Source organism: Cherax quadricarinatus, chromosome 85 (genome assembly GCF_038502225.1).
Source record: "Cherax quadricarinatus isolate ZL_2023a chromosome 85, ASM3850222v1, whole genome shotgun sequence".
Lineage (NCBI taxonomy): Eukaryota > Metazoa > Arthropoda > Malacostraca > Decapoda > Parastacidae > Cherax > Cherax quadricarinatus.
The window spans coordinates 12,364,693-12,391,359 of NC_091376.1; the positions used below are offsets into that span (position 1 = coordinate 12,364,693).

The 26,667-nt window shown below is 43.9% G+C and overlaps 1 long non-coding RNA gene across 2 annotated transcripts in view; it reads left to right on the plus strand.

The window, feature by feature from the left end:
* The window catches only part of LOC128703163 (uncharacterized), a 113,444-nt gene that overhangs the window by 46,658 nt on the left and 40,119 nt on the right, over nt 1-26,667 (plus strand). Inside the window, exon 1 of one of the 2 annotated variants that reach the window (XR_011394415.1) lies at nt 20,209-20,313. The exons of the other annotated variant lie outside the window; for it this stretch is intronic. This is a non-coding gene — a long non-coding RNA (uncharacterized lncRNA). Of the gene's footprint in view, nt 1-20,208; nt 20,314-26,667 lie in introns of those variants that run through there. 2 annotated transcript variants of the gene reach the window in all.

A 26,667-nucleotide genomic window follows, 5' to 3' on the forward strand; every position in this document is an offset into this window, starting at 1 on the left:
GACCCCAGCATCATTCCTGGGGTGCCACCACGCCTCTCACTGGGATACCAGCATCATTCCTGGGGTGCCACCACGCCTCTCACTGGGACCCCAGCATCATTCCTGGGGTGCTATCACGCCTCTCACTTGGACCCCAGCATCATTCCTGGGGTGCCACCACACCTCTCACTGGGATCCAAGCATCATTCCTGGGGTGCCACCACGCCTCTCAATGGGACCCCAGCATCATTCCTGGGGTGCTACCACGCCTCTGGTTCGTGTCCTTGTGTTCATTAAGCAAGACGAGGACAATATCCAGCAGCTGCACAACAAAGGTGTCCAGGGTCTCGTGCACCTCAGCTTCTATGACCAAAACTTCACTTTACATGTCATATGTAATACCGTCATATCTTCAAGAACTTGGTGATCTAATGTTTTCTGCAGGCACTCAGTAGGTATCTATGATCCTCTGCAGACACTCATTAGGCATCTATGATCCTCTGCAGACACTCATTAGGCATCTATGATCCTCTGCAGACACTCATTAGGCATCTATGATCCTCTGCAGACACTCAGTAGGTACCTATGATCTGCAGACACTCAGTAGGTACCTATGATCTGCAGACACTCAGTAGGTACCTATGATCTGCAGACACTCAGTAGGCGTCTTTAATCTTCTATAAACAGTCAATAGGCATCAAGAATGTTTTACAAACACAGATATGTATAATCTTCTGCAACACTCAGTAGTACCCCTACTAAGGCCTCGGACAGAGGCTCCTGTCATTATAAATGTTTAAAATACCTGTAGAAGTATCGGTACAGGATACACTACTACGTAATGATTCCTTTTTTTTTAATAAGGTGGAAGCGTAATTGTGGTAAGTGGGCGAGTGTTTAACTTGACAATGTCCCGTAAGTCTGGAACCACAGTAAAGAACATTATTAAAATGGCAGTGACAAAGTTTTCTGCTCACAGAAGTGTTTAACGGAGAAGACATTATGGTCTTTCCTGAGTAAGAAACCATCACCACCACCATCACCACCACAATCACCACCACCACCATAGTAAACTTCCTGCAATAGTTTCTAATATTTATACCCTCTCACCACCACCTCTCACCATCACTTCTACTCCATCACAGCTTGTAAAAAAAAATTGCATTCGACTGGAACCTCCTTCAGTGTGTAGGTGCGAGGTTAACCGCTACTACAGTGTGACGAATTCCATGCAGTCTGTGTAATACTCTCCTTCACCCCCACCCTCACCACTCCCCTCCCTCATTATCACCTTCACAACCCACTCATCACCAGAACACCCTCACAACTCATTCTCCACACCTCAAACTTTTCCACCAACATCCACACACAACTGCCTTACACAGCCCTGCTGGGACTGAATTCATGGTTGAGTGGCGGACATAACACACTGACTGCTCTCCACCCACTCAACTCACATCTGTTATTTCATTCGTTAGAATATAAGCTTAGATACCGTTTTTTGTTATAACATGAGATGTTCAGTGGTGCTAGCACTACCATGTTAAGGTGTGGTAACAAATACCTCTCTGAGGGTTCAAAATGGAAACCAACACCAAGTGGCAACTATGAGAATCACTCACCACGACGACAATCAACTCTTGTAAGAGTACAGATGAATAAACTGATGGGCCTATACAACGTTCCTCACATTTCTCTACCCCCAACACCACCACACTCCATCGTTGAAGACTCTGTACACAGTGTACGTCAGGCCCATACTGGAGTATGCAGCACCAGTGTGTAATCCACACCTGGTCAAGCACGTCAAGAAATCAAAGTCTGCAACAAGACTAGTTCCAGAGCTAAGGGGTATGTCCTACGAAGAAAGGTTGAGGGAAATCGGCCTGACGACAGCGGAGGACAGGAGCGTCAGGGGAGACATGATAACAACATACAAAATACTGCGAGGATTTGACAAGGTGAACAGAGACTGAATGTTCCAGAGATGGGACACAAAAACAAGGGGTCACAATTAGAAGTTGAAAACTCAGATGAGTCAAAGGGATATTAGGGAAGTATTTCTTAAGCCATAAAGTTGCCAGGAAGTAGAATAGTCTGGCAAGTGACGGAGTGGAGGCAGGAACCATACATAACTTTAAGAGCAGGGAGAGAGAGGATCTAGTAGCGATCAGTGAAGAAGCGGGGCCAGGAGCTTGGACTTGACCCATGCAACCACAAATAGGTGAGTACTCCAGAGAAACTCTATCTGAAGCCCTCATAGCTACTATAACCACAGTAGATTATCCAACTCAGCTCCCCCAACACTCGTGCATGCAACCCAGTCTGTGTAACGGAATATGAAAGGAAAACAGCTACTTCTTGCTCCCACAATGTAACTGTTACACAGAATCGTGCAGCCTGACACTGCATGTGTACCAGCCATGTTACTATCATATAGAATCGTGCAGCCTGACACTGCATGTGTACCAGCCATGTTACTATCATATAGAATCGTGCAGCCTGACACTGCATGTGTACCAGCCATGTTACTATCATATAGAATCGTGCAGCCTGACACTGCATGTGTACCAGCCATGTTACTATCATATAGAATCGTGCAGCCTGACACTGCATGTGTACCAGCCATGTTACTATCATATAGAATCGTGCAGCCTGACACTGCATGTGTACCAGCCATGTTACTATCATATAGAATCGTGCAGCCTGACACTGCATGTGTACCAGCCATGTTACTATAATATAGAATCGTGCAGCCTGACACTGCATGTGTACCAGCCATGTTACTATAATATAGAATCGTGCAGCCTGACACTGCATGTGTACCAGCCATGTTACTATATTATAGAATCGTGTAGCCTGACACTGCGATTGAATTCATAACGTAAATAAATTAAGAATAGCTACAGTAGCAGGAGTACATGATTTTAAGAAAAACCCAATCAGGACACAACATAAAACACCCACACCCACACACCCACACGCCCACACCCACACGCCCACATCTACCACCGGCCTTGACAAACTCCATCATCATTCAGCATAATCTCACCATTAAGAACCAAAGGGTGGCGTCATTCTGCAGCGTGTTATTGTCATCCTGCTGCCTGCAGGGTCTGCGTTATATACCTGTCACTCTATCTCACGTTTCTCTTATAACTCTTCACCTTCCACCCACATTTCCTCACCTTACAAACCGATTTATCTTACATTCTGCCATATCGTCTTGTTATTCTGCTGGACGTTCTTACCGTTCTGCCTCCATCCAGTCTATCTCACTCCATTCCCTACACCTGATTATCCAGGCTACCATGAATATACATTTTTCTAAAACATCTCAAAGATAAAACGAGTGTCCTGTCATACAAATGTGAAACGGAAGCCTGTTAAATGTTTTGCACTCTGGCAGAATTGCTGTTTTTTTCACATTTACACGCCAGATAAATCATTCTAACTTCTACTTAGTTGATCAAGCCCTGATCCGCCTAGAGGCCTGGTCATGGACCGGGACGCGGAGGCGTTGACCCCAGAAATACCCTCCAAGTACACTTACATTCATTGTACAGCTTTACTCTCCTGCCCGTTGTTAGGAGTTCTTAATTATGCAATATTTAATTTCTAATTCAGGAAGCCAGATCTAAAATGGCAGCAATTTGAGATATTAAGATACATTAAGTCAATGGAGCTGCATAAAAACTCACTGCGACTCCGGTAATATTTTTGCACTGCCGCACACAAATGTACACGATTATGAAAGAAATATGAATGCATTGCATAGGGTCGTTCAGCTGGTAGTGCACAAACCAGGGACTGACCACCTCATATCTTCTCCAGGCTGAGGGACTGACCACCTCATATCTCCAAGGTTGATGGACTGATTACATCATTGCACTACTACACCTGCTGCCTCTATATTTGACTGAAGAAGCCTACTGTGTAGACCAAACGTAACAACAATAAAGATAACCAACTGCTGCACATATATCTTAACTAACTTGTCGGTATTTTATACAATGTTCAACATGTACAGTAAGATACGTAAAACTCCGTAAGAATAAAGATTTTTTAAGTCTCCCTTCAAATGTAAGTGAAACTGCTGACACGCCAGTTTCTTCAGGAGGAAACTTGACAAGTTCCTACAAAGTATTTTTGATGTTAAGACTGTGTGCTGCTAGCACCAACAGCCTAGATGATCTAAGAGTGAGTTGCAGCTTCAACAGGTCGGCAGACGATGCTGCTACACTTTAGGGTCAATACTATAGTCAACACAGAGGTCAACACTGGAGGTCACTACTGTAGTCAACACTGGGGGTCACTACTGTAGTCAACACAGAGGTCAACACTGGGGGTCACTACTGTAGTCAACACTGGGGGTCACTACTGTAGTCAACACTGGGGGTCACTACTGTAGTCAACACAGAGGTCAACACTGGGGGTCACTACTGTAGTCAACACTGGGGGTCACTACTGTAGTCAACACAGAGGTAAACACTGGGGGTCACGTGTAGCAGCGACCACCACGGTCACAAGTCATACTTCTCACAAAAACTTGCTTCCTAAAATGCAATCTTTAATTTTTTACAAGATGGAGGGTAAGCCAGTGTAAGGCCTCGGTCATATGACCAACAGCTGCAGCTAGCAGGTCATCATATAACTAAGACCTGTGTCAGGGAACATTCTACTATCCTGACGAATATAATACATCCTCTGCTATCACACGCACACACACACACACACACACACACACACACACACACACACACACACACACACACACACACACACACACACACACATAGTACACTATTTCATTTAATCATTACTGAAGTTTACATATACTGCAGGTCTGCAAGCATATATTGTTGCACTACATAACATAATTCCTGTAGACAGCCTGTACTGTCTGCACAGACAGCCCATGCTGTCTGCCAGCTTAGTTCATATTTTGCGCCACTCAGGTGCTGCCCTCTGTAGCCAGGCCTCTAGGTAGGCACGCCAGCCTGCCGGCCCATGCCTCTCCCTCACTCCTAGGCCGACCGACTTGACAGACACAAGTGCTCCCCCTCCACGGACTGGCTTGCGGTCACTCCCTCACACTGCCCGTTGTGTACTCACTCCTACCCAATTAAAGCCAAACTAGTCCACGGCCGTATCATTGCTACCTACGCTACCTCCATCGGCACTAAACCGTTGTTCAGCAGAAGAATAGAAATAACATTCCGAGTGTTAATTTTTACAGAGAGTAACATCAAGAAACTTGCCAGTCCTCTTAGATATGTTCGCCTAAATCAACTGCTCGAAATGTTTATGGAAAATATAAATTCTGAATGTCTGGAGTGGTTATACTTGCTATACTTTTAACGCTTTTAAAGTATAAAGAGATGAATGGTGTTATATAGCGACACAAGATACCGTTTATAGCGTTTATGAGACGTTTTATTTCACCAGGTATCAATTCTCACTGTAAACCGCATACTGTCTCTTATTAGTATAGAAACCTGAGAGGAACTAGAGGCATGGAGTAGGTTTTATTGCAACCCCCCCCCATCTTCAACCCCTCCCCGCCCTTGTTACCACTCCCCGCCCTTGTTACCACTCCCCGCCCTTGTTACCACTCCCCGCCCTTGTTACCACTCCCCGCCCTTGCTACCCCTCCCCGCCCCTGCTACTCCCCCCTCGCAGCCTACGAGAACAATGTGATAACCAAGTTATTGAGAAGTGGGGCAGCCACTACGGCGCCCACCACAACAATAATTAAACAGTAAGAAACTTTTAAAACCCGAAGAAAAACATCCGGAACGAGAGGAATACGAGACTACAATATTTTAAGCTGCGATCATCACTATTACTTTTGTAAATAAAACATCCAGAGCAAGAGGAATACTAAACTACAGTGTTTTTTACCTGTAAAAACCACACAATCCTATGGTGTAGAAATATACCTAGTTGGACGAATCTTATTGTGGCTAGCTGGTCCAGTGGCTAACGCGACGGTCTGGAGTTTTGAGACTCTCTGACCACGGGTTCAAATCCCGCCCGTGGTATGGTCTGGCTTTAGTATTTTTAATAATATTTTATTTTAGTACTGTGAGGTTCGTCAGGGAAGTAAGAGTCTCTGGTAATAAAAAGTCTTCACAATAGAATACAATAACACACTAGCGCTATATTTTAACACTGTATTACTATTACTGGTTATGTTGCAACTAAACATTACCTTCAAGGCTGCAACAGCACGTTACCCGGGCAGCAACATTATGAATAAAAACCCGCTGTAACTAAACTGTGCCAAGCTGCACACCTAACATATTGTGCCAAACAAAACTGACTTAATGAAACCACTCTCAACCCCTCCCCCTAAACCTACATAAAATGTACTACACTGCAAAACTATTATTGTACTACTATTACACATGATTTAAAAACTATCAAAAGTAATACTATATGATCAGACATCACATTGGGGGGGGGGGAACGTCAAAATAATGCTTATATATACAGTATGAAATATGGGAAAAAAAATATTAAAAAAAATATGTATATATATTTTTTTATATTTTGCTAAAGTTGGTAAAAAATGCGATGGAAGACAAAGTACACAAGACGTGTCAAGTTATGCAAGTAATCCTTGCTGCGAGCTCTGTTTGGCTTGTATATTTTAAGTCCCTCTTTGATTTATTCTAATTTTCCATTTGTCACGTCACTCTGACTCACGAAGTCATAATAAGATGGTTGTAAACAAACCATAGAATGGTTGGGGGTAGAACCTATGGGCTAGTTTTTTCCCACTCACTCACCATGGTTTCAAACCTCACCCGTTCCGTGGTTTGTTCGCAAGCCACTCATTACCTTCTGACTTGTACGTACTTGCTGAGTGTAAAATGATCATTTGTAACTTATCCTCGTAGGTAAGATTTATGACAGAGATAAATAACTTTGTTATCCATCTGTTTTCATGACCACGTATGTAGTTACTGTAAATATTATAACTGCAATAAAGAAATGGATCACAGAGAAAATATGATCCAATGAAGTACGCCGAATACACACCTATTATAGGTATACCTTTGATGAGTTACGAGAGTTTTCCTACTCCTGGAGTCCTAGTTGAAGAACTACAGTACATTACGATCAATGAGGATAATCTTCCTGCCATCTTGGTCGACAAATCAGTTGATGGTCTCCTCGTCAGCGTAGTGAAGCCTCGCCACGATGCTCAAGTCATCCAGCAGCGTAGTGAAGCCTCGCCACGATGCTCAAGTCATCCAGCAGCGTAGTGAAGCCTCGCCACGATGCTCAAGTCATCCAGCAGCGTAGTGAAGCCTCGCCACGATGCTCAAGTCATCCAGCAGCGTAGTGAAGCCTCGCCACGATGCTCAAGTCATCCAGCAGCGTAGTGAAGCCTCGCCACGATGTTCAAGTCATCCAGCAGCGTAGTGAAGCCTCGCCACGATGTTCAAGTCATCCAGCAGCGTAGTGAAGCCTCGCCACGATGCTCAAGTCATCCAGCAGCGTAGTGAAGCCTCGCCACGATGTTCAAGTCATCCAGCAGCGTAGTGAAGCCTCGCCACGATGCTCAAGTCATCCAGCAGCGTAGTGAAGCCTCGCCACGATGCTCAAGTCATCCAGCAGCGTAGTGAAGGCTCGCCACGATGCTCAAGTCATCCAGCAGCGTAGTGAAGCCTCGCCACGATGCTCAAGTCATCCAGCAGCGTAGTGAAGCCTCGCCACGATGCTCAAGTCATCCAGCAGCGTAGTGAAGCCTCGCCACGATGCTCAAGTCATCCAGCAGCGTAGTGAAGCCTCGCCACGATGCTCAAGTCATCCAGCAGCGTAGTGAAGCCTCGCCACGATGCTCAAGTCATCCAGCAGCGTAGTGAAGCCTCGCCACGATGCTCAAGTCATCCAGCAGCGTAGTGAAGCCTCGCCACGATGCTCAAGTCATCCAGCAGCGTAGTGAAGCCTCGCCACGATGCTCAAGTCATCCAGCAGCGTAGTGAAGCCTCGCCACGATGCTCAAGTCATCCAGCAGCGTAGTGAAGCCTCGCCACGATGCTCAAGTCATCCAGCAGCGTAGTGAAGCCTCGCCACGATGCTCAAGTCATCCAGCAGTATCAACATCTTTTTAACACATCGGCCGTTTCCCACCGAGGCAGAGTGACCCGAAGAAAAAGAAACACTTTCATCACTCACTCCATCACTGTCTTGCCCGAGGCGCGCTAATACTAGGTTCAAAAACTGCAACATATCTCCACTCCTTGTTGGAAAGCACTCAAGAAGGTTAATATTCTTATATTAATGTGGGAACATCACAGCCTCTCTGTATCTATCACTTAACTGACAAAATTTAGGAACTAAACTCCTGCACACCACCGGACTATAAAACACAACAACAAGAGTGAAAAATAGGTACCAAACAGAACCAACCTAAGGAATATGAGGCACCATACAGAACCTAAGGAATATAAGATATACAGAACCTAAGGAACATAAGGTACCATACAGAACCTATGGAATATGAGGTACCATACAGAACCTATGGAATATGAGGTACCATACAGAACCTAAGGAACATAAGGTACCATACAGAACCTATGGAATATGAGGTACCATACAGAACCTATGGAATATGAGGTACCATACAGAACCTAAGGAATATGATGTACCATACAGAACCTAAGAAACATAAGGTACCATACAGAACCTATGGAATATGAGGTACCATACAGAACCTATGGAATATGAGGTACCATACAGAACCTAAGGAATATGAGGTACCATACAGAACCTAAGGAACATAAGGTACCATTCAGAACCTATGGAATATGAGGTACCATACAGAACCTAAGGAATATGAGGTACCATACAGAACCTAAGGAACATAAGGTACCATACAGAACCTATGGAATATGAGGTACCATACAGAACCTATGGAATATGAGGTAATTAGGTTTAACCCAAGAAAAGTAACTCCAGTTCTCTCGGGAGATAATGGGGGAAGCAGGGTTATAAATGTTCACAAAACAGGTAGTGGGCGGGTGTGTGGGTGTGGGCGGGTGTGTGAGCGTGGGCGGGTGTGTGAGCGTGGGCGGGTGTGTGAGCGTGGACGGGTGTGTGAGCGTGGGCGGGTGTGTGGATGTGGGCGGGTGTGTGGGTGTAGGCGGGTGTGTGAGCGTGGGCGGGTGTGTGAGCGTGGACGGGTGTGGGTGTGGGCGGGTGTGTGAGCGTGGGCGGGTGTGTGGGTGTAGGCGGGTGTGTGAGCGTGGGCGGGTGTGTGGGTGTGGGCGGGTGTGGGTGTGGGCGGGTGTGTGGGTGTGGGCATCCTGGGCATGGTAACACTTGCATAACCTTTATCCACTCAATACATTAAACACCATAACAAATTTAATATGCAATAATTCGTTAAGTCGTGGCAAATGCAAAATACAAACAAGTTAATAAATATGTTAAATTAAATTACTGAGTCACAAAAAAAAAAATAGTAACAGGTTGGACTCAGCTTCATAATTTTCAATAGTTGATGTCCAGCTGAATTATCACTCAGTTTATATGATGAAAAACATTGTAATGTGGATGGTGGTGAAGGAAGGTGGGGTGGAAGACAGGGTGGGGAAGACAAGGTGTAAGTGGGTGGTGGTGAAGGCTGTAGCGGTGGTGGTGGAGGCTGTGGTGGTGGTTGTGGTGGTGGAGGCTGGAGTCGTAAGTCTGTGTAGGGGTAGGAAAGTCGTAAGTCTGTGTGGGGGTAGGAGAGGTCGTAAGTCTGTGTGGGGGTAGGAGAGGTCGTAAGTCTGTGTGGGGGTAGGAGAGGTCGTAACTGTGTGGTGGTCTGAGAGGTCCTAAGACTGTGTGGGGGTAGGAGAGGTCGTAAGTCTGTGTGGGGGTAGGAGAGGTCGTAAGTCTGTGTGGGGGTGGGAGAGGTCGTAAGTCCGTGTGGGGGTGCGAGAGGTCGTAAGTCTGTGTTAGTGTTTTGTTTTACTCACAAAAACACTGGATCTGCTTGGTTATTCAATGTTTTTAATCCGGCACCGTTACTAACATTATTCATTACCATTTTCAACTTGCTATTGTGGTCACCAATTCAGTCATGTTAGATTAGTCAATAATCACAAAGCAGGTAAATCTATGTAAATTCTATCTTTCACATTCCACACCTCACACCAATAATTCATTCTCTGCCATTTTCCGTGTCAGCATATTTAAACGAAAGATTAAATATCCCCACCATGTATGCAGAGAGAGAGAGAGAGAGAGAGAGAGAGAGAGAGAGAGAGAGAGAGAATGGTGGGCTCTTTGTCATACGAGCATCCTGTAAGGAGAGTGGCACCCCCTGGACACAACCCACTCAATCCTCTCACCACCACAACGTGAAGGAAGAAGAGGATGAACGAGTGGTGTCAAGTTGGTGTCAAGGGTATTAGTGTCAAGGGTATTGGTGTCAAGGGTATTGGTGTCAAGGGTATTGGTGTCAAGGGTATTGGTGTCAATGGTATTGGTGTCAAGGGTATTTGTGTCAAGAGTATTTGTGTCAAGAGTATTTAGAGTTGCGAGTGTTGAGGATGATGAATCAGTAGTGTTTTTGCTGTTCTTTTAACTTTAGGTGTCCAACCACTAATATGCACTTACCATGCACTCTCATCTCCTGCACTTATCATGTATTCTCATCTCCTGCTATTAGTTATCTCCCTTTGCGGTTGCAACTTAATGAACGATAGTGAAATATATGGCGATATCCTGATCACTTTATTCAAGTCTGTAACTCAGACTGACACTTACCTTTACTTCTGATGGGTTTCCAGTGTGTTTCCTACTGCCGCAGCCCGGCCCTGGGCCAGGCTTGTCTGGTGCTTGTAAAATAATCAGATAGTACTGTATCTGAGGGAGGTTCAGGTCACTTCACCCCGTTAGGCTTAGCCATTCGACTTCCATAGTTTATTTGTCGTGCATTTTGTTTCTTTGTCTAACCGCAGAGAGTAATTAGTTCATTTGAGAGACATTCAAGTTCCTCGGATGATGGTAGCACTTGATCATTTCCCAGGATGCTACCCACAACAACTGATTAACACAGCTGTGACTCGACCCCTGCAACCATAAATAGGTAAGTAAACAAGCGTCCTCCCCCTTTTGTTTTTACTGTAGGTGAACAGGAGCAGTAGGTGAGAGGATTCGAACCCAGGATCATTCAGCTTTGCGTCGACTGCTCTGGAATATGACAGGGAAGCAACACTGGGTTTTGTTCCCATAAGGTAAGTATCAAACATAGGTTAGTTAAGGTAAGGTTTGTCAAGAACTAGGACAAGTGTTTCCTAACGTGGGTCTGTCATACGATTACCCACAGCTGGAGCTTTCGGTCATCTGACCGAGGCCTTCCACTGGCTTACCCCTCCACCCCTTTAAAAATTATGGTTATAATCATAACCACTTATTGTACAGAGTACTGTAGGAATGCACTGTTAATCAGCCCATTTTTGTGTAATATACCACCACCGCTGTCGACCCATATAACCTCGGGCACATTTTTTAACGTACATTAACTCCAAGTTTCTTGAGCATAACGATGGCCTGATACAGTTGGAACTGACGTCATCGGGAACCACCACAAAGCAGACTCAGTGTACGATGTGACGGTGGAACAACAGTAAAATTGTATTATATTTGTAAAATTCGTTAAGGCCAGATCCACAATCCGTTTACCGACATAACCTGCTGGAGTGTGAGATACGGGAGGAAGTGTAGAATAAACTCAGTGAAGAGCGGAGGATTATTTACATAAGCAGGTGACACTGTGTCACCATCCCAGGGAAAATGATAGTCTTTAAGAACAAATGCAAAGTTACTGCAGGATGTGCCAGATCAACCAGCAGGTAATAACTACGTGCGTCTGCCAGCCTCAGGCAGCCACCAGGCTAGCTTGCCCTCATTTACCTGTTCTCATAGGAGAAAACTAGTCACGGGAGAATTAATATTATTATTATTATTATTGAGAAAGAAGAGTAGAAAAAGCCAGTAAGACTAACTGAGCATTACGTCCATGGCCCCCACATCCCTACTATAGCCATGCAAGTGTAGTAGCTGATGTAATATTTACAGAGCACTATAACCCTTCTATGCAACTGCACATTTCTCACCTCCATCACCTTTTGCTTCACCTGACAAACACCTTACAAAGCATTTGGAAACGTGTGCGACCTTGAAGCTTGTGTGCAGCGAGACTAGCGTCATTCCCCGGACTAGTGTTTGTCTTCAATGTTGACGTATGTTTTCCTGAAGGGAAAAAAATAACTGAACTTTCGCAAGGCTAGAAAAGCCAGGTGGTGAAGCAGCCACAGAGACAGTGGTGTTTGGCGACACAATACTCAAGTAAGAACAACACTGAAGGTATTGGTGTTAAGAACTGAACACTGAAGGTATTGGTGTTAAGAACTGAACACTGAAGGTATTGGTGTTAAGAACTGAACACTGAAGGTATTGGTGTTAAGAACTGAACACTGAAGGTATTGGTGTTAAGGACTCAACACTGAAGGTATTGGTGTTAAGAACTGAACACTGAAGGTATTGGTGCTAAGAACTGAACACTGAAGGTATTGGTGTTAAGAACTGAACACTGAAGGTATTGGTGTTAAGAACTGAACACTGAAGGTATTGGTGTTAAGGACTCAACACTGAAGGTATTGGTGTTAAGAACTGAACACTGAAGGTATTGGTGTTAAGGCCTCAACACTGAAGGTATTGGTGTTAAGAACTGAACACTGAAGGTATTGGTGCTAAGAACTGAACACTGAAGGTATTGGTGTTAAGGACTCAACACTGAAGATATTCGTGTTAAGGACTCAACACTGAAGGTATTGGTGTTAAGAACTGAACGCTGAAGGTATTGGTGTTAAGGACTCAACACTGAAGATATTGGTGTTAAGAACTGAACACTGAAGGTATTGGTGCTAAGAACTGAACACTGAAGGTATTGGTGTTAAGGACTCAACACTGAAGGTATTGGTGTTAAGGACTCAACACTGAAGATATTCGTGTTAAGGACTCAACACTGAAGATATTCGTGTTAAGGACTCAACACTGAAGGTATTGGTGTTAAGAACTGAACGCTGAAGGTATTGGTGTTAAGGCCTCAACACTGAAGGTATTGGTGTTAAGGACTCAACACTGAAGGCATTGGTGTTAAGGACTCAACACTGAAGGCATTGGTGTTAAGGACTCAACACTGAAGATATTCGTGTTAAGGACTCAACACTGAAGGTATTGGTGTTAAGGACTCAACACTGAAGGTATTGGTGTTAAGGACTCAACACTGAAGGTATTGGTGTTAAGAACTGAACGCTGAAGGTATTGGTGTTAAGAACTGAACGCTGAAGGTATTGGTGTTAAGGCCTCAACACTGAAGGTATTGGTGTTAAGGACTCAACACTGAAGGTATTGGTGTTAAGAACTGAACGCTGAAGGTATTGGTGTTAAGAACTGAACGCTGAAGGTATTGGTGTTAAGGCCTCAACACTGAAGGTATTGGTGTTAAGGACTCAACACTGAAGGTATTGGTGTTAAGGCCTCAACACTGAAGGTATTGGTGTTAAGGACTCAACACTGAAGGTATTGGTGTTAAGGACTCAACACTGAAGGTATTGGTGTTAAGGACTCAACACTGAAGGTATTGGTGTTAAGGACTCAACACTGAAGGTATTGGTGTTAAGGACTCAACACTGAAGGTATTGGTGTTAAGGACTCAACACTGAAGGTATTGGTGTTAAGGACTCAACACTGAAGATATTCGTGTTAAGGACTCAACACTGAAGGTATTGGTGTTAAGGACTCAACACTGAAGATATTCGTGTTAAGGACTCAACACTGAAGATATTCGTGTTAAGGACTCAACACTGAAGATATTCGTGTTAAGGACTCAACACTGAAGATATTCGTGTTAAGGACTCAACACTGAAGGAACTTTGAATAAATGATTTAGAAAACAGACAAGTTGATAAATAAGACACGTGCAATATTTGGACATCTTTTATCAAGACTGATGGACTGATTACATCGACTCCAGACTGAGGGACTGATTACATCAAACTTCTCCTCACTTTCCACCCTTCTCTATATTGGACTAAGGAAGCCACTGGGTGGCGAAACCAGATTAAACATATCTAAATATTGCACAAGAGTCTCATTTATCAAATGCAGGAACTGAAACGTCATTCTGTTAATCGGTGACATTAAAGTCAAGAAATTGCTGAAAGGAAAAAAAGAATTAAGTGTTATCCAAAAGCCAGGGAACAATCCTGACCTGAATCACACAAAAAACTGTTGGAATGAATTGACAGCAAAAGGTTCATTCCACACATCATTAGTGCCACGCATGGCACAGGAAACAAAAATAATTCTGGACTCAATAAACGGAGACCATTTACTTGAATCGCTTGAAATTGGTAATTAAATGACTAAATAGTGAAATTTGAGTGGTCTTACACTTTATGTTCACTGAGATTCTGTTGCAATGTTGCAGTGCACGAATTGTAAACTTGTAATGACCACCAGCACTACCACGCCGCCACTAGCAACTCCTCACTAACTTGCTTCCCTCCTAACATCCTGCATTACTGACCTTAAGGTCACTATATATAACGAACACTGATCTCGTCTTTAGGCAGGTCAGTTCCAAGAAGTAGTATAGCTGGTATTTCCTGGTGTGTGAGCCATCCCCCTCCAGGGTGTATCCTTGAGTCCTTTGTCAGGTTGCTTAGCTCCAAGAGTCTGGAATATGACTCACAGGGATACTCAACCTTCTCTTAGCTCCTAGAATCTGGAACATGACACAGGGATACTCAACCTTATCTTAGCTCTTAAAGTCTGGAATATGACTCACGAGGATACCCAACCTTCTCTTAGTTCCGGGAGTCTGGAATATAACTCACGAGGATACCCAACCTTCTCTTAGTTCCGGGAGTCTGGAATATAACTCACCTGGATACTCAGCCTACTCTTAGCTCCGGGAGTCTGGAGTATAACTCACGAGGATACCCAACCTTCTCTTAGTTCCGGGAGTCTGGAATATAACTCACGAGGATACCCAACCTTCTCTTAGCTCCGGGAGTCTGGAATATAACTCACAAGGATACTCAACCATCTCTAAGATGTCATTAACACTAATTCCTCGCGTAAGATATTCCAAGTTGACCACGCAAACACACGAGATAATCTCTTAACCCAAGACTTGTATCGCTCATACTCATCCAAAAATGTGCTATACATTAACAAGAAACAATGTTATATACACGAAATACCCTCGTATACCACTTGATAAGTCTATCTTAGCTGCTTCTCTTTGTCTTCATTTAACCCCAGCCTAAAAAAAAAATATATGGGAACGTCGAGTTCCTCTCAGGGGGGAAAAAGTTGTCTTTTCAGTTCAAGGAACTGTAGTATACAAAGTAAATTTTAATCTAGCTCCAGATGATAGTATGTCAGGAAGAGGAAAACCATGGCCAGGTTTTCCTCTTCCTGACATACTCCTGCAATTTATCAGGGATTGATAGTTAAATCCGTGCTGACACGTTCCACTGACAGTATTTATGAAAATGGTTCGCCTGGCCCATGGCCGGGCTCAGAGACTAGATACTCTCTCGAAACTCTTCGAGTGTTTCTCGGAGCGGACTGAAGTATTTTCTGACAATTTTTTAGATAAAATTCGTAAATTTTCACACGTTTAATCGAAACTGCTGCAAGAATTGCATTTTATGTGAAAAATTATGCCAAATCAAATTTTATTTCTAGGTTTAATTAATCTTAAACCAGGCTAGCATCAGACGAGCCTGGCCCATGACCGGGCTCAGGGAGTAGAGAGAGAGAGAGAGAGAGAGAGAGAGAGAGAGAGAGAGAGAGAGAGAGAGAGAGAGAGAGAGAGAGAGACTCGAAAATCATCAAAGGTATAAAGGTAAGTTCATACTGAGATAAAAAAAAAACTATCTTTACCTCTGATGGGTTTCTAGAGTTTTCCTGCTTCTGCAACCCGGCCCTGGGCCAGGCTCGTTTGGTGCTTGCCTGGTCAACCAAGCTGATGTTGCGGCTGGCCTACCTATGATGAGTTTCGAGAGTTTATCTACTCCCGGAGCCAGGCCTTGGACCTGGCTTCTTGTAACCTTGAGGTGACCTCTACACACAATATTCAACAATGGGGAAATTTTAAGAAAACTTTAGTTAGGGAAGTTTTACCCGAGGACGAGCTACAGCTCATGGTCACTTTGTATCTTAGCTCGTTGTGTTTATGTTGTGCCCGTGAGGACAAACACACACAATAGAATCCTTCACTGTCATTTAATAAAATTTGTGCACAAAGTGAAACACTGTGATGATAAAAGCTTGTTTTACAACCTGTAACACAGTTGGTCAGTAGTAAAGAGTACCAGCTGACCACTGGGAGCGTGTAGGTCACTCAAAATTGAAGATATACGTCACATAAGCAATAAAAAAACAAATATAAAATTAACAATAAAAGCTACGAACATAAACAAAACATTCCCCCCCCACACACACACACAGGAGAGGTAAAAAACAACCCAACGCCTATAACTACACACAGGTAATAATTATACAAGACACACACGTACACACCCAAGAGGTGATGCCCCGGCCTTGGTAATGTTTACATATCTGACACTGCTCTGGGAATCACTTAAATTACCCTTCCCGCCACCCAATAAGCTGTGAATTAATAATGAAGCCTAAGTGTTCTTCTAAACTGTGGCTAATCTGTGACTCGTTTTAACCACGGTACTGATTTATATTCTCTTTACTGTTGACATCGAGACAAAGTTTCACTTTGAGTAAATTTTACCAAGTCAATTACACACACACACACACAAAAAAAAAACACTACCATGACAAGAAAGGTTATGAAATGTACGTATTTGTGATTATCCAGGATGATGTTGAAAGGCTAAATGAGGGTTATAGTGAGGTGCACTGCGTCAACACTGAGCTAGTTCAATGTTGACGGTTTGACGACCTCGCCTGGTGGTGCACCAAAGCACATCCCTCACCATGACTTGCATGGCTGCTTCAGTTTATTCCCTGACGTGACACATCTCTCATCAGCATAATCTGCAACTGATAAACGTGGGTTTGGAGAGTTCTGGGGAGTCTTACTAAATTTCTAAATATAATTAGTTCGAAGTAATCGGTGTTTATCAGTGGATATAAGAAATATTGCAGGAACAAGGGGTGAGGTTTGTAAGTCAGCTGAAAATGCCTTAACAGCCAGGATGTGGTAGCTGTGGAGGCCTGTGGGCCCCCCAACACCAACAACCTTGTTGACAAGCTTATTTTTTATAAACAATTTAAGCAAAGAGTGTGGAAAGAGCAGGAGTGAGAGGCAGGGGTGTGCGAGGGTAGGGGTTAGTGGAGGTAAATTTAAAACGAGTAAAATTTAAACGAGTGTTGATGCAATAGGTTAGTTTAGGTTGAAAAGTCAGTCTGCGTGTAAAGTGGGTGGCTGACCACGTAGCCAACTAAAAAGTCTGATCAAATCACAGAACGGGTGAGACTTAAGCCCATGGCAGGTGAGTCCTACAACCCATCTGCCATGGGTTCGATCCCCACCCGTTCTGTGATTTGTTTACAGTCGTTTTATTTCGCCAGTCAAGAAAGACTGGCTTCAGGCCAGTCACCGAGGGTAGAAGAGTCCTTGAAACCGACTACAGGTATATCAAAGATATGTATCAGGAACACTCAGGGGTGTTCCACCTGTATTAATGTTAACTAAATGTGTAATAATAATGTACCTTGTATAAATAAAATATTATCATTATAAATGACTTGCCAGGAGTCACACTACAGTCCAGTTATGGTCTGGTGTCTCACTCAAACATCATCATCCAGCAAGAATGTTGAGAGATCAGTCACCACCACCTCACACTATTATACAAGCCTTCTTGCATGGGGGGAATTACCACAAATCTCTGGCTGTCTTCATGAGGGAACTTGACAGGTTCCTCAAGTCAGTTCTTGACCAGTCGGGCTGTGCTTAGTACGCTGGAATGCTTGTGGCCAGCAGTAACAACCAGGAAGATCAGATCTTGATCCAATGGGAGGCCTGGTCTAGGACCGGGTCGCGGGGGCGTTGACCGTGGAAGTATCCCTCAGGTATATATTGCAACGAGTTTTCATTCCTGACCTAGTCATTATCACTTGCAACATTCTAAATATAACAAAGACAGGTTGCACATGTGTGGGAGGATGAACAGTGACTAACGAATTAAGTAAATGATTATCCTCGTATACTGCATCATATCTACAGTATATATGATGAAAGTTTTTACCCGTATATGCTTGTGATGAAGGTCACCTGGTGCAGTGTGTCGAGCCATCCACACACTTATATAATCAACAAGTGAGGAAAATTGACTTCCAATATTTGTATGGATATTAATGTGTGTTTAACGCTAACCAGTGATCAACACTAGACAATACACAAACATGGGAGAAACAAACCTGGACGTAGTCACAAACTTTGTTTGTCGTGTGTGTGGGTTGTGTGTGTATTGTTACAGTAACAGTATTGTGCCTCTGTGTTCTTTATCAACACTAGGTAAGCTAGTTTAGCTTTACTCATTATATGCATGGATAAGTAATAACCCAGAAGAGTTCATGCAACACTAGTGGAACTATAGGTAATTAGTTTTAATGCGAGGCACTACCCTAGCTTTGAAACCTAACTAATTACCACTAATAAGCAGTGAACTAACTCATTAGTAGGTCATAAGATACTTGCTCAACACTTGGGAATCTTTATTCTAGAAACGTCTCGTCAGCCATTGGCTTCACCAGTCCAATGCAGAGAAATATAGTGGAAGATGAGGACTTTGAGGTAATCAGTCCCTCAACTTGTAGCTGTGTTCACTGTATCAATCTTGACAAAAGCGCAGCATATTCCCGGAGATGGAGATTATATACTGCAGACAGATGAGGTGGAGCAGTGGTAGATGGAGTCACCAGTGGACAAACCCATTAGTGGAAGGTCAGGCTTTTACAAGCTTTAAAGACTTCCCTACATCGAGATCCCAAAATGCTGCTTGTCTGACAGTTTGACTCGACAGTTTAAAAAACCGACAAGAGTAAAGATTCTTCATCTTATCAGATTTCTAAACTAATTATTCCTCAGTAGGTATTCCAACTCAGGACAATCTTAGCTAGATGCAATACATGTTCCTTCCTAACTTCACAAAGTTCGATACGTATTGTACACCTCATTTTTAACACGTAATACACGGAGAAGCTTTTCAAAGCTCAAGGACTTAATACATTGTTTTACTATGTTTATTTAAAATCTTTTAGCTATACAAGAGTCATTAAGGCTGCATGTACATCTATACACCACTAGTCAAGGATACTTAATCCCTAAAAAAGGGGTTAAAGTAAGCTAAGGTATATACTTTCCCTATGGGCTAATACACATTATATTGCTAGCAAATACCACAGTATATAAATCAGTGAGAGGTATGTTAGAGGGACAATGTTGTGCCCGACATTTTCTAGACCACAGGAAGTGAAGATTCTTGTGAAGACGTTCGGTTTTAGGGCAGCGTTTAGGGGAGTCCCCTGGAAGGCTCTTAAGGTTAAGGTGAAGGAGAGAAGGTGAAGGGAGGAGGAGGAGGGGCAAGACGTTCATCTACCTTTCTCTGCCCCCACCCCTATCTTATGTTGAAGGAGGGGAGAAGAAGGGGGAAGGTCGGTAACCTTCAATCCCACGCCCCTTCCCTTCAGGTAAAGTATGGGAGGAGTGGGGGGGGAAAAGAAGTAGCGAGTTTTTTGTACCTTCCACACAAATTTCTTCATAAGCAGACGAGTTTTCAATATTATTTACCAAAATGAGTGTAACCAGGGAACAGCTCCCCAAGCCTACAAGGTTTGCAACAAAAACTGAATAAACACACATCTTGGAAAGAGTGTTTCCATCATACAACATGTACTTCATGTACGAGGTAATAAAATACACTAATAACCCGCACACAGGAGACAGAAAATTTTGACGATGTTTCGATCCGACTTGGATCATTAAGTAGTCACAGTGTGTGACTACTTAATGGAAGGAGGGGAGAGGAGAGGCAGTTCATCTACCCTCCATTACTTTTTCCTATATTTTACCCCCAAGCATTTACCTCCGCGCACTTCCAGAGCTGGGGAAAATCCAGGGGCTTACCCGGCATCTGCCTGGCCAGTTCAGGGTGGGTAACTGTTAGCATTTGTCTCCTGTAATGTGCTGGCGAGAAGCATGTGTTGAGGTAGCAGGCTACGGTCAGTCAGTGTGCTGCTGCCACCACTGATACACGCTCCTCTACCACGGTAAGACACTATAACCAGCACACACACTATATACAAACACTCAGTATCTGCTACCTTCTTGGGAAACAATTAAGTGACAACACATAACATATTTACGCCTTAATTTGATAATACCAAATTTACTTATATTTTGGTCTAACAACACCTAACTTAAACCTTGAATTGGCATCATCTTATTTACTTACACTTCGGAGAGACATAACCTGACCTACTTACAATTTACAGTGACATCTACCCTACTTACAACTTAGTCTGACATCTAATTTAAACTCTGAACTGACATCATCTTATCTACTTACACTTTGAAGGAACATCTAACATACTTACACCCTGGAGAGACATAACCTGACCTACTTACAATTTACAGTGACATCTACCCTACTTACAACTTAGTCTGACATCTAACTTAAACTCTGAACTGACATCATCTTATCTACTTACACTTTGGAGGAACATCTGACCTACTTACACCTTGGAGAGACATCTAATACATTTACACCTTGAACCGACTCCTCGTAACCTACTTCCACCTCGCCTAGTGTTTCTCAAACTGAGTTGCTGCCCGGCACTAAGCTACGTCATCATCCAAAATGTGAGATATATGTAAAAGAGGTGAGATACACATGAATCCATTTATAAGTATACTAGGTGCTAGGCAGCTAGAATATAACCACACCTGTTTTTCAATATTTTATCTTAATACCATCCTATGTGATAATGCATTAACCTCAGCACTGCTGTGGTTAGCATGGGCTGCGCTACAACAATACTGAGGCTGGTACTGTGACAATTAAATTGTGATATCAATAAAGACACCTTCATTGTTGAGTTAGGATCCAGACTCACCCTTCAGGACCAACATTTCTGCAGGAATACACACACACACACACACACACACACACACACACACACGCACACACACGCACACACACGCACACACACACACACACACACACACACACACACACACACACACACACACACCAGGAGCCGAGTCTCGACCCCTGCAACCACAATTAGGTGAGTACAATTAGGTGAGTACACATAGGATGTTCCAGAGATGGGACACAGAAACAAGGGAAGCTGAAGACTCAGATGAGTCAAAGGGATGTTAGGAAGTATTTCTTCAGCCACAGAGTTGTTAGGAAATGGAATAGTCTGGCAAGTGATGTAGTGGAGGCAGGAACCATATATAGTTTTAAGACGAGGTCTGATAAAGTTCATGGAGCAGGGAAAGGGAGGACCCAGTAGCGGTCAGTGAAGAGGCGGGGCTAGGAGCTGAGTCTCGACCCCTGCAACCACAATTAGGTGAGTACAATTAGGTCAGTACACACACACACGGGCTGGGGAGAGGAGGGATGAACGAATTAGAAAAAAAGGTAAACGAACCACAGGCCTAACCTATCATAACCAAATTCCTTCAAGTACGGTGAGGGACTCATGATCAAAAGAATTATAATTATCCTCCATCTCCTTGGATTGACGAGGCCTATGTGGCATGGCGCGAAATATAAAAACCCGACAGCGGTTACACAGTTCATAACACAGGAGGGAGACATTAGATAGTGAATTAGAGATACTGGGAAGTTGAGACGGTGTTAAATGTGGAGGAGGAAGAAAGTGAGGCAGTGATTTCACGCATTGGACAGCCCACTATGTCTCTCAAACTCCACACAACTCTGTTACTAAACATAAATTCCCAGTTACCAAATCTTCAAACACTACACATCTCTCCTACCAAAGCACAAATAACCTGCACATAGGAGAAAGAACGTTCAATACGACGTTTCGGTCTAACTTAGACCATTAACTAATTTCAGTCTCTTATATGCGGCTTGTCTGTGCATTGTTCCAGTCACGATGTTGTGTCTGTGTATTCTCTTACCAAACAAATTCCCAGTTATCAACTCTAAGTATCTGGTAACTGACCACAAAAATCTGCTGAGCAGATATTTAGGAACAACCATATCTTAGGTGGTTACTAAGACAAATATGAGTTAGGTGGATCATTAGGGTCACAATCCATCTAGAAAACACTAACCCAAGGAGTCTTTAATCTCCAATGTGGAACATTAAATAAACCCCTAACTGTATACATACATTTTAAATATATATACACTCTTTGTATTTACTCTTTGAGTAGGAGTTCCCTTGGTTCTACGTATGAAGGATTGTTCCTACCTGTTTCTCTGTTGTAGTGCGCGCCTTTCCACTCTGTTCTGTATCTGTTGTAGCGAAAACCCGTTATCTCCCTGTTTCCACTTGTTTCCTATTGTCAACGCTCCAACCTGTTTTTCTGTTACAGCATGCGCGTGAACCTGTTATCTCTCTGTTCCCGCTTGTATCTATGTTACAACATGTGTGTGTCCCCGTTATCTCTGTTCCCGCTTGTTTATATATTACACCAAGTGCGTGTTCCTGTTGTCTCTCTGTTCCCGCTTGTTTCTACGTTACGACACGTGCGTGTCCCCGTTGTCTCTCTCTCAAGGTCTACACATGAAGGAAGACACAAGAGGCGTGACGAGTAAACAGTTTACGCATTTCCTGCATCACCAGCTGTGTTAAGCCACGAAACATACACAACAGTGTACAGAAACAAAACTAAGACCATTAGTTGACCACTGGTCTCCCAAGACACAGTAATAGTAGCTTTAACTACTACTACGACTACTACTAGACTGAAATTACTCTCTCGTATTAGCTCTAAGATGTGATAAATAACACACGTGCAACACCTGGGTATCTTTGTTGACTGCTAAGTGTTACAAGTGTCTTATTCATCAGATGAATGAAACTATCAAGTAAACAGTGAAGCAGCCAGGTTGCACTTAACACAGCATGGTTACAACCACACCCTTCACCAATAACACAGCATGGTTACAACCACACCCTTCACCCATAACACAGCATGGTTACAACCACACCCCTCACCCATAACACAGCATGGTTACAACCACACCCTTCACCCATAACACAGCATGGTTACAACCACACCCTTCACCCATAACACAGCATGGTTACAACCACACCCTTCACCAATAACACAGCATGGTTACAACCACACCCTTCACCCATAACACAGCATGGTTACAACCACACCCTTCACCCATAACACAGCATGGTTACAACCACACCTTTCACCCATAACACAGCATGGTTACAACCACACTTCACTCAACACAGCATGGTTACAACCACACCCTTCACCCATAACACAGCATGGTTACAACCACACCCTTCACCCATAACACAGCATGGTTACAACCACACCCTTCACCCATAACACAGCATGGTTACAACCACACCTTTCACCCATAACACAGCATGGTTACAACCACACCTTTCACCCATAACACAGCATGGTTACAACCACACCTTTCACCCATAACACAGCATGGTTACAACCACACTTCACTCAACACAGCATGGCTATAGCCACACCCTTCACCCATAACACAGCATGGCTACAGCCACACCCTTCACTCATAACACAGCATGGTTACAACCACACCCCTCACTCAACACAGCATGGCTACAACCACACCATTCACCCATAACACAGCATGGTTACAGCCACACCCTTCACCCATAACACAGCATTGTTACAACCACATCCTTCACTAAACACAGCATGGCTACGGCCACACCCTTCACTCATAACACAGCATGGTTATAACCACACCCCTCACTCAACACAGCATGGCTACAACCACACCATTCACCCATAACACAGCATGGTTACAACCACACCCTTCACCCATAACATAGCATTGTTACAACCACATCCTTCACTAAACACAGCATGGTTACAACCACACCCTTCACTCATAACACAGCATGGTTACAACTACACCCCTCACTCAACACAGCATGGCTACGGCCACACCCTTCACCCATAACACAGCATGGCTACAGCCGCACCCTTCACCCATAACACAGCATGGTTACAACCATACCCCTCATTCAACACAGCATGGCTACACCCACACCCTCCACCCATAACACAGCATGGTTACAACCACACCTTTCACACACAACATGGTTACAACCACACCCTTCACACACATGATTACAACCACACCCTTCACACACATGATTACAACCACACCCTTCACTCATAACACAGCATGGTTACAACTACACCCCTCACTCAACACAGCATGGCTACAGCCACACCCTGCACCCATACCACAGCATAACTACAGCCACACCCTTCACTCATAACAACATGGCTACAACCACACCCTCGATTCCCACGTCCTTGAACTCCGTCAAGGTGAATGCAGCCAGCAGGTGTGACCTTGATCCAACACCCACTGCTGAAAATAACACTGGACTTTGCAACATGGTGTTGCTGCTGCCACAACCCTCACCACCACCACTGTACTGGTGCACATCCTCGCCTGATTATCCATCTGTAGAAAGTTCTAAAAGATGCGCAAGTACATGTACAAGGTATATAGACCATAGCTGACATCAATGACATACTGCTATATAGAAAGCCGCTTGTTAGGAAGAGCATTTCCCGCAAATTAGGTCAGTTTTGTCCCAGGATGCGACCCACACCAGTCCACTAACACCCAGGTACCAGTTTACTGATAGGTGAACATAAACAGCAGGTGACTTAAGGAAACGCGTGTTTCCACCCGTACTGGGGATCGAAACACGGACTTCAGTGTGTGAGCTGAGTGCTCTAGCAATCGCGTTACGGGACACTAATGCAGATCCCCAGCTGTTCATACAACTAGATTAGTCCCACAAGAAAGCTGCAACAAGAGGAATATGTGAATATACTAAAAATGATAACCTTGGATGAGAGCCTGAGGGAATTTAACCAGACGACCTTCAAGGAAAGAGCTGTAAGAGGCATGATAACCACGCACGAAAATTAAGAGAACTTGACAGAGCCGGTAGGGATAAACTAAATTACAACTACTAGGGACACATGGATGATGATGGACACAACACAGGCAGAAGATTTATTTATAGTCTCGGTATAGTAGAAATAATGAACTAAGTTGGATAAGGAAGCGATGGAAACAGAGTTTTAAGAATAGGTACGGTATAACTTTGATATACCTTTTATGAGTTCTGAGAGCTTCTCTACTCTCAGCCTTCTTTTTGATTATAATAATAATCTACTCTCAGCCTTTGGCCAGGTTCGTCTGGTGCTTGCCAGGTCAACCAGGGTGTTGCTGATGTGGCCAGTTGACCCACAGGATTACCTGGACAGATGATAGATCCACAACATTGTCAGGACACACACAGTTACTGTACATGGAACATAACTGACGTTACACACATACACACACACACACACACACACACACACACACACACACACACACACACACACACACACACACACACACACACACTATGAAAAAACCCCTGCAACCACAACTAGGTGAGATTACACACTCAATACTTGTAGTAAAGTAGATGAGTGAGCCAAGGCAGTCCCCAGAGACAGCTTCCCAGGCAGTTCCCACAGACAGCTTCCCAGGCAGTTCCCACAGACAGCTTCCCAGGCAGTTCCCACAGACAGCTTCCCAGGCAGTTCCCACAGACAGCTTCCCAGGCAGTTCCCACAGACAGCTTCCCAGGCAGTCCCCACAGACAGCTTCCCAGGCAGTCCCCACAGACAGCTTCACAGGCAGTCAGCCACTCACATTTACATTCCAAGAGGATATAAAACAAAGAGTGCCCACTGTTGGGTTAAGAGGGACCATGAGCTGTAAGTATACTGGAAGCGCCACTACAAGTAGACTGGAGGCGCCGTACCCACCAGGCAGGGGAGGGTAGATTACATTATCTCCAGAGCAGCTCCCTTCAAGGGCACTGCTTTAGTGGCGAAGGACTCTTGATCCAAGCAACAAGAGCTATCATACCCTTCCTTGGACTAGACCTGATCGAACCCACCCCATCCCCAGGTGCTGTAAAACCCTTATTAGTTTAGCGCTTCCCCATGAATAATAATTACTACTACTTCTACTACCTTCAATGGATCTGTCTTCTGGTCTTCTCTGTTGTTTCTCGTTTAGCTGTTATTTGGCAATGATTCAGGAGGGACTGAAACCTTATCCTAAGCTTTACCTTCTAATTGCTTATATGTGAATAATAATAATAATGTGGCAGTGGTACAGTGGAAGACGTCAACAATAGTACATAAAAATTGTTTAGGAGAGCTAGGCTGGAGACAGGAGACTTCCAGGTCACCTCAACATTACATGTGGGTATCCACACAACTACGGTCCATCATCAAGGGTCTTATAACCCGCTCAGCCCGGCTACACTAACTTGTTACCTAGTTAGCTAGGCCGTTGTTGCTAGCGGTCCTCAGGCCTACAGAGC